The sequence below is a fragment of the Ornithorhynchus anatinus genome, chromosome 1 (assembly GCF_004115215.2).
Source record: "Ornithorhynchus anatinus isolate Pmale09 chromosome 1, mOrnAna1.pri.v4, whole genome shotgun sequence".
Taxonomy (NCBI): Eukaryota; Metazoa; Chordata; class Mammalia; order Monotremata; family Ornithorhynchidae; genus Ornithorhynchus; species Ornithorhynchus anatinus.
In genome coordinates, this window is record NC_041728.1 from 105,123,665 (window position 1) to 105,142,187 (window position 18,523).

General features: G+C 42.2%; 1 non-coding gene across 1 annotated transcript; it reads left to right on the forward strand.

Annotated features, from left to right (window-relative positions):
- The first annotated feature begins 350 nt into the window (after positions 1-350).
- LOC114816460 lies at positions 351-488 on the forward strand. The gene has a single exon (XR_003764237.1). It is a non-coding gene; the product is annotated as a small nucleolar RNA SNORA7 (small nucleolar RNA).
- The last annotated feature ends 18,035 nt before the right edge of the window (positions 489-18,523 follow it).

Consider the following 18,523-nt stretch of genomic DNA (forward strand, 5'->3'; position numbering starts at 1 on the left):
TATGTTAAAAGTGAGCCAATCATAGAGTGTCTGGATGAAATCTCGCAGATGTATCGAGGCCACATATGATTAGATTGTGGCTTTTAAACGTTTTTCCTTTAGGGCAAGGATGGCTTGAGGACAGGAATCTTATAGCATCATTTGAACTTTTGGACTCTACCTCATAGAGTTAGGCTAGACCTAGAAAAAAGTCTTGTGTAGAGGACAGGCTTTGGAGAAGGATGCACTAATTTATTCAATTCTTTATTCCAATTACTTGAAGGTGAATATATATGTACATATATATATATATATATATATATATATATATATATGCATATATACATATATCTTCTAGTAGACGAATAGAGCCCCTCTCAGAGTTGCTCCTGGAGAGTTTCCAGTACTCTACCAGTCTCGGCTAGTGGAAGGAGAGACAAGCAGAGGACTAACCATTCCTTTTCTAGCTTGGGTAGTGGTTAGCGAATGGAAGGCAATCTGCTACAAGTCAAAGCTCACCCATGCTGGGAGACCATCAATGGCGAAGACTTGAGTTTACTGCACGGAAGGTGGTAATTGTAAACCACTTCTGTTTTTTTACCAAGAAAACTCTATGGATACTTTATCAGAACAATTGTACATGGAGAGAGGGGAGTTCTAGGAGAGATGTGTCTGTGGTGTCGCTATGGGTTGGAAATGACTCGATGGCATAAAACAAGACAGACCAGTAGAATGTAAGCTTTTTAAGGTCAGGGAATGTGTCACTGCCTATTTTGGGCTTACTCAGGTCTTAGTCCAGTGTATTTTATGCCAGTTTATAGTACAGTGCTCTGCACACAGTAAGCTCTTAGGGAATATTACTGTATTCTTCCTCCAAAACAATTTGTGGAGCTATCCCGTTCATCCATTTATTCAGTTGTATTTATCGAGGGCTTAGTGTGTGCAAAGCATTGTACTAAGCACTTGGGAGAGTACAGTATAACTATAAACAGGCACATTCCCATCCAGAACAAGCTTACAGTCTAGAGGGGGAAACAGATGTAATATAAATAAATAAATTATGGATACTTACATAAGTGCTGGGGGGCGGGGAAGGGGGGTGAATGAAGGGATCAAGGCAGGGTGACTCAGAACGGAGAAGGGGAAGAGGAAAAGAGAGCTTAGTCAGGGAAGGCCTCTTGACCTCTCTTCCTCCCTCTCTCTTTGCCTCAGTTCCAATGCAGCCACTCCCCTAGTTCAGATGCTCAGACTATCACAATTAGACTCAGTGGTCTTCATGCCTGCAGCCTCTCCCCACATCTATTCATGTTCCAAGCCCCTTCCCAGATCATCTTCCTAAAGCATTGCTCTGCACACGTCTCTGCTCTCCTCAAAATTCTCCAATCATCTGCCCAAATACCAACAAAAACTCCTTTCAATTGACTTTAAGATTTTTCTCCCACTCGTGGCATTTTACGTATTGACTCTCTTCAGCTCACACTTTTCACTGCTCCCAAGTTATCCTCCCAGCTGGCCTATTCGCCGCTTTATTTTTTAAGCACTGGGGCAAGATTATCACGTCCCACATAGGGTTCACAGTATTAATCAATCCCCATATTACAATGAGGTAACTGAGACAGAGAAATGAATGGCTCATCCAAGGTCACGCAATAGACAAGTGGCATGGCCAAGAGTAGAACACAGATCCTTCGGACTCCAAGTTTTGTATTCCATCCATTAGGTCGTACTGCTTCTTCAGGCCACACTGCTTTGCACATGCTTTCTCCCTGTCCTTGAAATCTCTTACCCCTTAAATCCATTTAGCCTCATTCCTCTCAACTTTCAAAGCCCTCCTAAAATCCCAACTCTTCTACCAAGCTTTCCTTGACAAATTCTCAACACCCTGAATATGACCAAGAGAGAACCAGATGGGACATGGGGGAAGGGACCTGGAGCACATGTAGGAGTAAATTTTGAGACAGTGAGGGAGACCTCTTTTGAGGCACAGCTGTGAAGGAGGAGAATGAAAAGTTTTGGATGAGAGAGCGGCAAGACAGTGATGGGAGAATTTTGGAAGTTCACACCAGCAGCCAGGAAAGTTCTATCCGGCCAGGAAAAGTAGTTGGCCAGCTCAAAAGACTGGGAGGTGGTGGGTCACAGGAGGCTTCTGGAGGGAGTTAATGATTTGGAGCTGTTGTTGGTGGCTGCAGAAATTAAGGTCAATGAGGGAGATGTAATAATCAGTGACAGGTTCCTGACCTCAAACATTAAGGTAGCACCAAGTTCAAGAAACATAATTGACACCTTAAATAGCAGTACTGGTCCTATAGGTCTGAATCATGATCAGAGCACCAAAGCACTATCTCCCTCCCACCCACCCACTGTTCTCCCTATCTAGGCCCTAAACCTCTGGAAAAGGCTCTGGATTCAATTTTGAAAAAAAAAAGGAAAAATGATGCCCTACAAGCTTCTTAAAAGTTAAACTACCCCACTATCCTTGTGACATTGAAATTGTGCAGCAATTGTCTTTGTGTCCAGCCACTGTAGATTGCCTTCTGCCTATTCTGAGGTTACAGTAAAGTCTCTTCTCTCATTCTGTGTGTCAGTTACTAGGATGAACATGGCTAAGGGCCTTGTTTACGGCAGAATATTTAAAACACCCTTCGGACAGTTCGGGCTCCCTTTGCTCATTTTTACTTAGGGCAATGTGAGGGATATGAATTATGACTAAAGTCAAGAAAGGCAACAGACTCTTGAAAAGATAACCTTTTCAAACAACAGTTAGTTGCTGAGATTTCAGACATCTCAGGCCAGGGCATTGAATTAGAGTTAAAGTTTTCATAATGAGTGTTCAATGTGGATGCCTCAGTGAAACAATAAAAAGGAAAATGATGTAAATGAAAGACTTTAAACCTCCCCAGTGACACTATTTATATAGAACAACCATCCAGGCTTTGCAATTAGGTTTTCATTTAGTAAAGTGCAAACAGGAGGTAATACAGCTAGCTAAAATTGAAAGAAAAACATCGAAAACTCAAAAACATTAAACATAGACTGCTCTACACTGTAAATGGTTTATTCCATCTGTTTCATCATTAATAATCAAAATAGTTTGACATTTATTTAAATGGGTTCAGCTGTGTTGTGTATCATTGAGGGAGAATACACGAAAGCCATACTAAAGAGATATTCTCTGTATGTAATTGAAGGTCCAGATCCCATTGGTTAAGAAAAATGGTGGGATGGTGATTGAGACCGACTGTTCATCAAGTTGCCATTTCCGCTGTAACTGAGAAGTAGAAGGCACAACAGAATAAGAAGAGCCAGCCACTTTAGTTTAAAATAATGTAAGGGCCTCATATTTCTGCAGTATCATTTTCTTTTGAACCAGGGCACTAGATATAAACCTAAATCTCTCAACTTTTACCTGTCATTGACAAGGAGAAGCAAGGATAGGTCAATAAATCCCATCTTAGAGCCCTGGGGTAAAATGAAATTTTTCAGGCAGTCAAGTGAGTATCATGAAAGGTGAACGCCAGTCCCCTAACACCTATCTGCCTGATGTTTTTCAGTAGTCAAGATTAATTTACCTCCTTGCTCACTTTGGCATACCACTGACTAATATTTCTTGGGTAGAGAGCATTTAGCCTAAGAAGAAACAAGTACTTTTTTTTTTGCCCTTTCAGGTTGATAATAGTATTAAATGCTTGTCGGAAATGGTTGGGTGCATGGGAGAAGAAAAATGAGTTTGAATAATGTTGAAGAATGACAATTGCTGAAAACATATCACCCATTCATTGAAATGTACTGGAGATGATGCTCATGTTTTGGGAAAGAAGGCTAGGCCAAAGGGACTGAAAGTTAGGGTAAGACTTTTGCATGTGAGAGCCTAAATTCTTTTTAATCTAGCCAGGGATTCTGTCTGTAACAGAGATAAGAATAATGATGTATTTTATAATAATGTATTTGTTAAGCATTTACTGTGTGCCAAGCACTGATCTAAGCACTGGGGAAAATACAAGGTTATCAGGTTGTGTTCTGGTGATGCTCACAATCTTAATCCCCATTTTTCCAGATGAGGTAACTGACGCACAGAGAAGTTAAGTGACTTGCCCAAAGTCACACAGGTGACAAGTGGCAGAGCTGGAATTAGAACACCCAACCTCTGACTCCCAAGGCTATCCTCTTTCCACTAAGCCATGCTGCTTCTCTGATCCTGGGTTACATGGAGGAACCATGTGTTCGGTGTGCTGCTGGGTTTCCACCTTTCAGGTGGACCATCAAACCATCTTAACCTTCCCTTTTCATCCCTAATTTTCTCTCTAGACTACTTAAACCTCTTACATAAAGCAGAATAGGCCCATATATTCCTAAACAGTTAGGAACACAGCTACTAGTCATATTTATCATTTACTGTGATCAAGAGCATCATGCATTTGGTGCAACTAGTTTACGGACATTTGAGCTTTTTTCTAAAATCTTTAACTGTTAAGAAACATACACTCACACACATACAAATATACAGGCACACCTATATATATACACACATACACATTATTTATATTTATAAACACACAAACATATATATATGTATTTATTTATATCTGACTACAGGTCAAAGGATTATACAAGTGCAGGGGTAGAAACAACATAATCAGGTTGGACAGAGTTCCTGTTCCATATGGGACTCACAGTCTAAAAGGTAGATTAGTCGTACATGTTTACACTTTACAGATGAGGTGTTGAGGCATAGAGAGGTAAAGTATGTTGTCAATATCACCCATGAATTCAGTGGCAGAACTGGGATAAGAACCCGCATCTTCTGACTCCCAGTCACATGGTCTTTCCCCGAGGCTATCCTGCCCAAGAACTTCTAAGTCCAGGTTGGAGCAAGCTCAATTCACAGTCAGCATAGATCCCACATTATTCTTAGACTTATGCCAGACATTCTAGAATGGTTCTCTGTCTTCCGCTTTCTCATTTTATCTCCCTACCAGTTCTCTAATCCCCACAGGAAAAAGGAGGGAACAAAAACATACAGTGATATCATTATGTTCTGTTTTTCAACAAAGATGATATGCTCAGCTTTCCCAGTCGTGGATAACTGAACAAACTCCTCACTATTGGCTTCAAAGCTTTCCATCACCTTGCTCCCTCTTACCTCACCTCCCTTCTCTCCTTCTCCATCCGCACACTCCACTCCTGTGGTGTTAAACTTCTCACTGTGCCTCATTATCACCTGTCCCACCGTATTGACCCCAGACCTACATCTTACCTCTGGACTAGAATGCCCTCCCTCCTCCAATCTGCCAAACAATCACACTTCCCTCATTCCCTCACCTTCTCCAAGAGGCCTTCCCAGACTAAGTCCTGCTTTTTCTCAACTCCCCCCCTCCTCCGCATCACCCCAACTCACTCCCTTTTCTCTCCCTGCCTCTCCTTGCCCCAAGGTACTTGGGCATATTTGTACATATGTATAATTCTATTTATTTATATTAATGCCTGTTTACTTGTTTTGATGTCTGTCTCCCCACTTCTGGACTGTAAGCCCGGTTTGGGCAGGGATTGTCTCTCTTTATTTCTGAATTGTACTTTCATTCATTCATTCAATAGTATTTATTGAGCACTTACTATGTGCAGAGCAATGTACTAAGCAGTAACAGAGACAGTCCCTGCCCTTTGATGGGCTTACAGTCTAACTGGGGGAGACAGGCAGACAAGAGCATTGGCAATAAATAGAAACAAGGGGAGGAACATCTTATTAAAACAATAGCAAATACATAGAATCAGGGTGACATACATCTCATTAACAAAATAAATAGGGTGATGAAGATATATACAGTTGAGCGGACAAGTACAGTGCTGAGGGGATGGGACGGGAGAGGGGGAGGAGCAGAGGGAAAGGAGGGAGAAGAGGGTTTAGCTGCGGAGAGGTGAAGGTGGGGTAGAGAGAGCAGAGAGAAAAGGGGAGCTCAGTCTGGGAAGGCCTCTTGGAGGAGGTGAGCTTTAAGTAGGGTTTTGAAGAAGGGAAGAGAATTAGTTTGGCAGAGGAGAGGAGGGAGGGCATTCCAGGACCACGGGAGGATGTGGCCCAGGGGACGTCGGCGGGATAGGGGAGAACGGGGGGTGGTGAGGAGGTGGGCGGCAGAGGAGCGGAGCATGCGGGGTGGGCAGTAGAAAGTGAGAAGGGAGGAGAGGTAGGAAGGGGCAAGGTGATGGAGAGCCTTGAAGCCTAGAGTGAGAAGCCTTGAAGCCTAGAGTGTAGGGCTGAGAGTGGTCAAGCCCTTATTACAATGCTCTGCACACAGTAAGCGCTCAGTAAATATGATTGAATGAATGAATGAAGATTCCTAATAGCATTCTACACTAACATATTTGGGTTGATCAGTTCTCTGAGTTTCAGCTTTCAGTGAATCTTAGAATCACAGAAATACCTGCATGCGCTCTCCAAGAAATAATTTTTCTCTGATGCTTCCCCTGGTATTACAACTTTGGGCCTCTGGTGTGGCTTTAGACTCAGCTTATTTCCTCACCCATGAGGGAAATGCTCCAGAGCTGGGTGGCAGGTTATTGATTCCACTGCTCCTAAGATTAGACAAATAATAATCATTAAAATAACTTGCAGTTGAACAACCAAGTTACGGCTGTAAAGGGTAAAGAGTCACTGAAAGAGCTATTATTTGTTGAGTACACGTAAGATCCTTCAATTGGAGAACTAACATGACATATATTTTCTGTGGAACACAGAAAATACATTTCCTGAAATGGTACCACTCCATGAACCAGTGCACTGGGGAGAATCAACAGGTTAATTGCTATCTGACCGCACTGCAGATTGGCATGTCACTCAAATGACAATTCTATTTCTCTCTTTGGTAATTTTCTTTTTAACTTATAATCCCCCCTTTTTTCTCTCTTTTTGAGAGAAATGGTTAGTAACTAAAAGAAGCGTGAAATTGACAGCAAATGAAAATGAGGTTGAATTTTCCAGGATAAACCCAGGACAGGGATGCCCATGGCAGGATCCAGCTGAAGACTAAGAGGCACATATCACTGTTGCCTGGAAAGATCCACTCTGTTCCTGACAGGACAGGTCATTCTCCACTTCTCCACACACACTCACTGTGGCCTGTCCTCTGAAGCTTGGTAATAATGATTCTTTGGTAACTTAGACACTTGGTTCCATTCAAAGCTGAATGAAAAGTATCAAGTCATTTATTGCATGGATTTTTATTGCTGTAATCATTTTAAAAATAAACTGACTCCTAGAGGGAAGAGAAGCCCACTCTGTGACTGTGACCAGTAATACCAAGATTCATTCATTCAATAGTATTTATTGAGCGCTATGTGCAGAGCACTGTACTAAGCGCTTGTAATGTACAATTTGGCAACAGATAGAGACAATCCCTGCCCAAGGATGGGCTCACAGAGATGAGTAAGCATCTGTGAAAAGTGGAGTATTTTTACCCAGAACCAAAAAATTGGCACTTGAATTGCATTGCTCTGAGGAGACAAGCCTTTTAAAAATAATGGAAAATCTGCTCAGGCTGATCATTAGTTCTTCATCTTTAAGACATCCTCATTTCTTCAGCTTTCTCAAAGTCAAATCTTCTTTTATCTTAGAAGTGTCTTCCTCCTTCAGTGTTTTATCACTTATAAGCACCCTCATTTCTTCAGCTTTCTCAAAGTCAAATCTTCTTCTATCTTAGAAGTGTCTTAGAACTTTTAGTATTTTATCACTTATAGAACTTTTTTCCCATGAAACTCCTTTAAAGAAATCTATTGTAGGGCTTGCTGTTTACCATTTTCTGACTAAAAATTAAACCATGAAATTGGATAAAATTTTTAAAAATCAGTTGTTCCAATGTAGGTCTACAAATCGTCCTTAGAAACTTCTAACTGACCTGGAGGGAAACTGAATTAGTTTGTCTAAAATCTATAGCAGAAGAAAGTATCCTTTATTTCTTACCATTTAGTATTTTACTTGTTTTTCTAATCTAAATTGAGTTAACTTTAAGCTGTTAAGTGTAGCAAACCAGAACCCATAAACAACCCTGGATTCCAGTTTTATGTTCATGGTTTGACACGCTCAGTGGTCTGAAGGAAAAGAGTGCATAAATTCAAACCATTCAAAGATGTCTTGAATATGTTAGAGCTGCTGGTACCACAAAAACAAAGTTGGAGTACTACTGTTTCAGAGACCGTTTTTATCACCCATTATATAGAAAGACAAAGATGAGGTATGAAGAAAAAACCGTTGCGGTGTTCAGTGGTGTCAGCATGTCTTCATTTTGAAATGTTAAAGGCTGAAAAATCCAACAAGAGGCTCTTTTGTGTATAAAACCTTTCCCCACCTCCACTTTTCAAAAAACCTTGAGGAATATTTAAAGGCCAGTCTCATGAACTCCCATTAGTACAATCTGTGGCAGTGTGTTGTCAAATTTTGGAGGATTTAACAATACCATAAAGCTGCAGACTGGGAAAAAAAATCAGGAAGACAGCTTCAATCATCCATCAATCAGTGATCTAATTGAGCACTCACTTTGTACAGAACTTTATACTAATAGTTTGGGAAAGTACAATACAGCAGAGTTGGTAGACATTATCCACAAGAAGCTTAAAGTCTATAGGGAGAAAGAGACATTAAAATAGCTTACTATGATGAGCCCATAACAAGCTGTTTTATTAATGACTGTTTGTGATCCCACGAACAACAAGAAGGAAGAGACTGGCAAAGGCACTGATGAACTCTACCTGAGACAGGTGATTGCCAGCCTGTGGAGGAAGAGCATGGAGGGAGACAGGGCCTTCTCTCCCTGTCCTACCCATTAACGGGCCCGGATCAATCAATGACTGCCACGTAGAGCCACAGCTGTGATGCCTAAGGCAGATAAAAGGCAGTCATTTTTTTTTTAAATTGTTATGAAACGCGGAGGGCAAGAAGTGTGTAGAGGTGAGGCAAATATTGAGAGAGCAGCAGAAGCAGCAAGAGAGCAGTACTCAAAAGCAGCAGAAGGCAGCAGCCCTTGAAAGCAGAAAGAAGACGCACCGGCAGAATAGGCTCCCTTGACCAGCAGATTGGTACTGGACCCTTGGTGGAGTGAGGGAGTGAGAGTGGGTATGCGTCACTCTCTTGCATGTTGGTAAAGCTAAGTCAAAACTTTCCACAATAACCTTGGTGGTAGGTGGTGTGGTTTATCTCTGTTATATGTCACTGAGGTTGCCCTGGTCTGGGAAGGTCCTGGTTGGTATGAGCGAGGGGGCTTACAACAATTACCGATGTGGGGGAATTGTGCAATAAAGGAATATTTACATAAATACTATGAGTATCAAAATACTTAAGGGGTACACAGCCAACTGCCTGGTCAATGGTGAAGGGAGGGCAAACGGGAAATAAAGCACTTCATCTGGGAAGGCTTCCTGAAGATGTGATTTTAGGGGAGGACTTTGAGGGTGAGGAGAAGTGTAGACTATCAGATATGAAAGGGAGGGAGTTCCAGGTCCAAAGGAGACCAAAGGCAAAATGTCAGTGGTATGATAGTTGGGGTCTAGGCACACAGAGTAGGTTGGTGTTCCAGGAGAGGAGTGTACAGATTGGGTTGTAGTAGGAGCTCAGCAAGGTCAGGTAGGAGGGAGAAAGCCAATTAAGTGCCTATAAGCTGATGATAAGAGGTTCTGTTTGTTGCGGAGGTGTATTCATTAAAGAGAAACTGTGGAATGTTCTGTAGTTGGGCTCATGAAGAATTGTAAAGTCAGACTGGCTTAGAGGTAAGGAAAAACTATTTAAAAGTGTGAGGGAGTAATAAAAACTGACTGATATACTATGACCTAATATTGATTCAGTGAGTTTGATTTAGAAACTAATAAAAATGCAATGACTTGCCCAGATCACACATATTTATTCTCTCAATTAGTGTTGCATTAAATGGGGTTCTGAATGTTTGGATTGCCAGATTGGAGTGTTCAGGTTTCCAGAAACAACAAGGGTATTCATAAACTGGGAGGAATTTGGCTTGGGGGAGCTCATTTGGGTATCCCCAAGTCATTTGAGGACATTGGCTTTGAGCTTAAAGATCTCCTTTCCCTTTAGGCTCTTTTCTAATGTATCCATTCTATCTTCACCAAACTCCTTGATTCCCAGCATGCAAGAGAGCATATTAGCTATGAGCTGAATTGACAATAGCCCTAACTGCTATCTCAGGAAAGAATGAATCATGATCAATCATTGCCAATTTTTATCAATGTCCCACTGAATGCAGAAAAGATCCTCCAGTTAATTTCTGCCATTTCCTTGGGAGATAGCCTCTATGCCTTCTGGGAGGAATCATGGTTTTGACACCATTCCCTAATTAGATTGGAAACAGTCCGTGACCCACATAGACAGACTTAATCCCTATTTTACAAGTGAGGCAACTGAGGCGCAGCAGTTAAGTGACTTACACAAGGTCACACAGGATACAGGTGGCAGAACCAGGATTAGAACTCATGTCCTCTGACTTCCAGGCCTGTGCTCTATCCACGAGTCTATGCTGCTTCTCTGTGGGTCCATGTGGGCACATGAGCTTAACATCTTCTTCCTACTGGTGGATTCAGGAAGTTTGTCTTCTTTGTAGTTCTGACCATAATGGCAATACCATAATGTGTTTGTGTGAAAGCCATTTCATTACATATTGACTAGTTAACAGTGCTTCATCCTCAGTGGTAACAGTTAATTAGGATACCCCATTGCATCCTGCTGGCTTTACTTTTACTGGCTTTAATAATAATGGTATTGTAGTGCATACTATGTGCCAGGCACTGTACTAACCGCTGGGGTGGATACAAGCAAATTGGGTTGGACACAGTCCATGTCCCACATGGGGCTCAAAGTCGCAGTCCCCATTTTAAAGATAAAGGAACTGAGGCCCAGAGAAGTAATGTGATCATCCTAAGGTCTCAGAACAGACAAGTGTCAGAGCTGGGATTAGAACCCATGACCTTCTGATTCCCAGGCCCGTTCTCTATCCACTATGCCATGCTGCTTTCTTGCAAATTCATTGATTGTGGGATTGTGTCTCCTAATTCTATTGAACTAGTCTGAATGCACAGTCCAATACTCTGAACACAGTAATAATAATAATACTAATGTTGGTATTTGTTAAGCACTTACTATGTCCAGAGCACTGTTCTAAGTGCTGGGGTAGATACAGGGTAATCAAGTTGTCCCACTTGAGGCTCACACTCTTAATCCCCATTTTGCAGATGATGTAACTGAGGCACAGATAAGTTAAGTGACTTGCCCACAGTCACATAGCTAAGTGGCAGATCTGGGATTCGAACCCATGACCCCTGACTCCCAAGCCCAAGATCTTTCCACTGAGCCATGCTCAGTAACTACTGTTGATTGTGCTGTTGACAATCCACTCTTGACCACAACGTATTGGGATTCCTATAAGAAAGGTAAAGAAACCACCCATCACCACAGTCTAATTGCTAATCCAAGAATGAGACATCACCATGCAGTTTACTTGCTCACCTTTACACTGATGCACAGACGAGAGGGCTCCACCCATAGAGAAAAGAATATTGCTCCCTGATCACTTTTATCCTCTCTAACATTCTTTGCCCCTCTATGGTTCCACCCTGAAGGTGAGCTTCCTCTTAGCTGACATTCTGGAGGTCAGTGGAGTTCCTGGAGTGTGTTTGCGTATTTCAGGGCACCCCCAAGTTGGAGGTATGCTCAGTCCTTGTAAAGAAAACTTGGTCAGGTCAGTTAGTATGGCCTGTGTTTGCAGAGAACTTCTGATTGTCCAGAGAATGGCTAGGTGGGGGAGGTGTATGTTTCCTTGTCTCTTCCTACTGCCTTCAAAAACAGTGCTCTTGATGATATTGGAATCATCTATTCTTGTTGCCCCTGCTCAGGATTGAAACCTGGAGAGTTTCCATTATTCTATCAATCTCGGCTATGGGAAGGAGAGTCAAGTAGGAGCAAATCCATTCCATTTCTTGCTTGGGCAGAGGCTAGCCAGTGGAAGGGAATCTGCCAGAAGTCAAAACTCACCTGTGCAGGGCAGCAGCATCATGGGAGAAAGTTTAGGGTAGAGACATGAGTTCACTGTGTGGAAAAGGAATGGGAAACCACTTCCATATTTTTCCCAAGAAAACTCTATGGATACACTACCAAAATGATTGGAGATGGATGTGGGGCGTTCTGGGAGAGAGATGTCCATGTAGTTGCTATTGGTCGGAAACATCTTGACAATTTTAGACAAGAGATTCTTATTGCAGGTCTATTGTCTTTTCTCCATTGTACTTGAAAACTCCCTAACCCCTTTGTCCTTTTGTGATCTCTTTACTACTGGAACCAGCCTTGGTCCCATAATTCTACCTTTTGTGCTACTGCCAGTAACTTCCTTGCTCATCCTGTTCTTCTGCACTTTCCAGTGTTTTCATATACAGCCATCCTAATATCTCTCAACTTTTTATTTAATTTCTGGGCAGGAATCCCCCCTAGAAAGTGTTTCCTCCCATACCCTTGGCTCCCCAGATCCATATTTCTTTCCAGCATCTGAGGTTTCCCCTTTAACATCTAACACAGTCGGACATCAAGGTCTGTGATCTCAACAATATTTTATCATTTCTTAACAACATAATAGGGAAGTCAAAACCAGTTCAAACTCCCTACTCTGGCTCTAATACTGTTCCCCTCAGGACCCTAAGTCCTTCTTTATAGGTGTCCCAGGGTCCATATTCCTGGGGTCCTTCCCCTCTTCTTTGAGGTGTTCTAGGTTCCAGTCTCATGCTCTCACAGTCGCAGTGCCCTTTCTCCCTGTCAGCAGAAGGAGCCTCACTCCTCTGGAGTCTTAGCTGTTGGACCCCCAAACCTCCAGAATATTCTAACCTTAATCTAGGAACCTCTCTGATCCCACCCCATGCCCTGTGTCCATTCAGGGTCACAGAATGACCATTTCCTGTGTTCTCATTTCCCAGGCAAATTGCTTGCCACCTCTCAAGATGGCTGAGGGTCTCTTCTCCAACACCTGGGCCCCATAGTTCCTTCCAATCCTTATCACTGATTGGCTCAGATAAATATTTACACTTCTCTCAATGAGGGGCATCCTAAAAAAGGGGCACCTCTTCTTTCTCCCAAGTGTTGGGGCCAGGGGATCTGGTCATCACAATGTCAACCATTGTGCAATGAGAGTACTTATGATTGCAGCTTAGCATAATCACCAATGTCTCCACTCAAGCTTGAAGTCCTCAGAATAAATGATGATCTGCTTGCAAGACACATTCAAAGGAGGGAAATTTCTCAAAAGAAGGCACAGCACTTGGCAGACAATTTCTCTGAGCCATTCTTCATATTCATAAGTATGCAAACCATGGTGATGTCCAGAGATATATTTTGTTTCACTTTTTGAGATTCAGTACTGGGTGAGATTATCCAAAAGATGTTCCCCTTAAGAAATGTGGAAATGTTCAATATTAGCATGCCTATTACTCAAATGTTGTCATGTTTTTCTTGCTTTGCGCCTGATGGGATTCATATTTTTATTCACGACTGCACGCGATGAGTGTGAGCTAAAGGCTCAGGGTATTAAGTCATAATGAAAGATCTCCAATAGCTTTATAACTGTAACTATAGGATACTGCTCTCCATACGTAACACTCACTATAACTCTTTAGTGGTTACCGAACCTATGAAAACATTTCTATACCTTATGTACTGATTTAGATTCCAAGCAGTGCAGTTCATTACTTTCATTTATTTCAACCTTCGTCTTATTATACTAAAGTAGTGAAGTAGGCGGATAATGCACTGGGGCTATTATCATTCAGGTACTTGCTATCTGTCAGTATCTGATCGGAGCTTATTGTATCAAGACAAAACCAAATTACTTTTTTGACGTTCAGCATATTTTGAAATCCCATTTCATAATATTAACTGGCACTTTTACGTTCCATCAGAAAATCAATCAACCAGTCAGTGGCTTTATGGAGTGCTTATTGTGTGCAGAACACTATACTAAGCACTTGGGAGTGTACAATACAGTAAGCTGACAGACATGTTCCCTGCCAGAATCCTTTCCCAGCTGCCAATAATGTTGATGAGTCCGAATAGCATTGGAATCTCAAAGTTAGACAATGGGTAGGCATACTACTGTTTCACTCTGGAAGATTATCTCTGCCCTCCCAAAGTTGGAGAGTAGCCCTAGTTTTCTTTAATGTGAGAGTTATGTTCTTAGAAACCTTGTGCTAAGGACAACTTCAAATGCAGCTCAGACAGTTGTTGGACTTACACATAATCTATTCCTGAAAATTTACAACAAGTTGCTATAAGTAGGAATCCATTTTCTCAGGAGAGTAACATTGGGAATGGGGTACTTGCTCCTGAACTAAGGTGAGTGTGTCTAACTTTAGAAAAACCACCCAGAATTCTGTACTCAGACACCTGGAGGTGAGTAATAGAATTAAATTCATGAATTTATTTCAAGTCAGAGAAGTTCCAAGGTATGGTAGCTGATTTTTACTTCAGGAGAAGTAAATGGATGTGGTATCTCTACTTAGTGGTCAAGAAATGCCTTCCCACACCTCAAACTCTGCTGGCCTCTTTATAGTCTCTCCTACTATTGTAGCTTTTAAGTTTGTTTCTCCCTTTATCTATGGCACCAGTCCACACTCCCTCATGGCCTATGCCATCAACTAGTGACAATAATAATAAGGTCATCTAATGTTAATAATATAATAAAAAAGTCACTTAATTTTTCTGTGCCTCAGTTACCTCATCTCTAAAATGGGGATAGAGACTGTGAGACCCACGTAGGACAACCTGATCACGTTGTATCTACCCCAGCTCTTAGAACAGTGATTGGCATATAGTAAGCGCTTAAATACCATAATTATTATTATTATTTATTATTTAATGATGATTATGGTATTTAAGTCATTATTATGTGGAAAGCCCTGTGGCAGATATAAGATAATTACAATGGACACAGTCCCCTGTCCCATATTATGCTCTCATTCCAAGTGGGAGGGAGAACTAGTATTGAAGTCCCATTTTACAGATGGGGAAACTGAAGTACAGAGAAGTTAAGTGACTTGACAGAGGTCACACAATAGGCAAGTAATAACAATAATAATTGTGGCATTTGTTAAGCACTTACTAAGTGCCAGGAACCTTACTAAGCCCTGAGGTGGGTACAAGCAAATCAGATAGGAAACAGTCTATGTCCCATATGGAGCTCAAAGCCTTAATCCTCATTTTACAGATGAGGTAACTGAGGCCCAGAGAAGTGAAATAATAATGTTGGTATTTGTTAAGCGCTTACTATGTACAGAGCACTGTTCCAAGCGCTGGGGTAGACACAGGGGAATCAGGTTGTCCCACGTGGGGCTCACAGTCTTCATCCCCATTTTACAGATGAGGTAACTGAGGCACAGAGAAGTTAAGTGACTTGCCCACAGTCACACAGCTGACAAGTGGCAGAGCTGGGATTCGAACTCATGACTCCTGACTCCAAAGCCCATGCTTTTTCCACTGAGCCACGCTGAAATGACCTACCCAAGGTCACACAGCAGCCCCACATGGGACAACCTGATTTCCCTGTGTTTACCCCAGCGCTTAGAACAGTGCTCTGCACATAGTAAGCTCTTAACAAATACCAACATTATTACAAGTGGCAGAACCGGGATTAGAACCCAGGTACTTCTGACTCCCAGGATCATGCTCTAGCCACTAGACCATGCTGCTTCTGTAGTGGAATCAGTGGAATCAGGACTAGAAGCCAGGTTCCCTGATTCTCAGACCTGGCCTCTTTCACAAGGCCATACTGCTCCTCATTGTATCAACTATGCCATGGTGCTTCTCTAGGCAATCTCACTTAGTGGGCAGTAGAGATGGATGCTTGGGAGAGTCATTTTAACTTTCTTTTTTTTCTGTTTCTGTCAATCAGTCATTCATATTTGAGTGCTTAGTCTGTGCAGAACATTGTTCTTAGTGCTTGGGCGAGTACAATATAACGTTATAATGGAAACATTCCATACATACAGTGAGCTTACTGCCCAGAAGGGGAGACAGAAATTAATATAAATAAATTACGGACATGTCCACGAGTACTGTGGGGCTGGGAGGGTAAGCTCGAATGGGCAGGGAATGTGTCTATTGTTGTACTCTCCCAAGTGCTTAGTACAGTGTTCTGCACACAACAAGCACTTAATAAATATGATTGAATGAATGAGGGGGAATGAATAAAGGGAGCAAGCCAGGGCAATGTAAAGGAGAGTGGGAGAGGAGGGAAGGAGGGCTTAGTCAGAGAGGCCTTTTGGAGGAGATATGCCTTCAATTAAGCTTTGAACACACGAGATCAATTTTCTGTCAGACAAAAGAGTACCTTCGAACCACTGCCTAAAAGATTAGTTCTGTGCAGAGAACACCATGGAAAGAGATGAACATACAAATTCCCTGGGGATGACCAATTTGGTAACCAATCCAGATAGTAGTGCTAAGCAGTAGCGTGGCTCAGGGGAAAGAGTATGGATTTGGGTCAGAGGTCATGGGTTCTAATCCCGGCTCGGTAGCTTGTCAGCTGCGTGACTTTGGGCAAGGCACTTCACTGGGCCTCAGTTACCTCATCTGTAAAATGAGGATTAAGACTGTGAGCCCCCCATGAGACAACCTGTGCTGGACAGCAGTGGCACGGGAGTAAGTCGAGGATGGAGACTCAAGTTTATTGTGAGGAAGGAGGCAGTGGTAAACCACTTCCATATTTTTACCAAGAAAACTCTCTGGATCCACTACCAGACGATTGCAGATGAAGGTGGGGTATACTGGGAGAGATGTATCCATGGAGCCGTTATGGGTCGGAAGCGACTCGACAGCGTAAGATAAAATGTGTCTTGCAATGTACTAGGCCCCAGTGTAGAGACAAGGTAATCATGTCGGACACAATCCCTGTCCCCCATAGGACTGACTCATAGCTAAATAGGGAGAGAGAATAAATATTGAATCCCCATTTTACACATGAAGAAAGTGAGGCACAGATCAGTAAAATGACTTGTCCAAATCACACAAACAGTGAGTGGCAGAGCCGAGACCAGTTTGACTCGATTCTGCCTCCCATAAAACTTTCCCCTCCATGTCCAGCTGCAGAAAAGCCTTCCCCATCCCACACAGGCCGACCCCCTAGTGTTATGGGAATTGTGATGGAGGCAGGTTGAGCCAGAGGAGGAGCATGGCTTAGTGGCAAGAGCACGGGCCTTAGAATCAGAAGGACCTGGGTTCTAATTCCAGCTCCTCCTCATGTTTGCTCTGTGACCATGGGTATGTCATTTCAGTTCTCTGGGCCTCAGTTCCCTCATCTGTAAAATGGAGATTTAGATTGTGAGCCCCACGTGGGACAGGGATTGTGCCCCACCCGATTATCTTGTATCTATCCCAGCTCTTAGAACAGTGCTTGGCAAACAGTAAGTTCTTAACAAGTACCATAATTATGAATTATTGTTGGAGTGAAGCCTGTCCCAGAAAATGGCTTCCAGGAGGGGCTTTGAAGAGTCCCTCAAAGAACCATGACCAGCTCCATGAACAGTTCACCACATCTCCCTGCATGATATCTGTATATATCTGTAATTTATGTATTGATATTATATCAACATCTGTTTCCCCCTCTAGACTGTGAGCCCACTGTGGGCAGGGAATGTGTCTTATGTTATACTGTACTCTCCCAAGTCTACACAATACTCTTTGTACACAGTAAGCACTCAAATATGATTAATAATAACAAAGGACAATGAGTATTGTGAAGTTAAAATTCTATGTTGTATAAAGCTAAAGCAGGTTAAACATTTAGGAATAATGCAAACATTGTTGTAATTCAAATCAATCAATCCTAGTTATTGAGCACTGACTATGTGCAGAGCACTGTACTAAGCACTTCGGAGAGTACAGTATAACAGAGTTGGTAGACATGTTCCCTTCCCACAGGGAGTATACAGTCTAGTAGGTGAGAGAGATTAACATGAATGAATAAATTGTGGTTATATATAGAATAGCTGTGGGACTGATGGGGTTAATAAAAGGTGCAAATCCAACTGCAAGAGTAGCACAGAAGGGAGACAGGGTAGAGGAAATTAGGGTTTAGTCAGAGAAGGCCTCTTGGAGGAGATGTGATTTTAATGTCTTTGAAGGTCGGTAGAATGATGGTCTGTCAGATATGAAGGGGGAGGGAGTCCCAGGCCAAAGGCAGCCTGCAGGCAAGTGTCAGAGGCAACATAGAGAAGACTAAGTTACAATGAGTTGGTTGGCAATAGAGAAACCAAGACAGCCTTTTGTGTTGTATTATGAAATCAGTGAGGCAGGATAGGAGGGGCCAAGTTGCTCGTGTGCTTTAAAGTTTATCAATCAATCATATTCGTGGAGCATTTATTGTGTGCAGAGCACTGTACAGGCTCTTGGGGGAATACAATATATCAGAGCCAGTAGAGGCATTCACTTCCCATAACAAGCTTAAAGTTTAGAGGAGGAGATGAACATAAATATGAATAAATACATTATGGATATATACATTAATGTGGTGGGGCTGTGGGA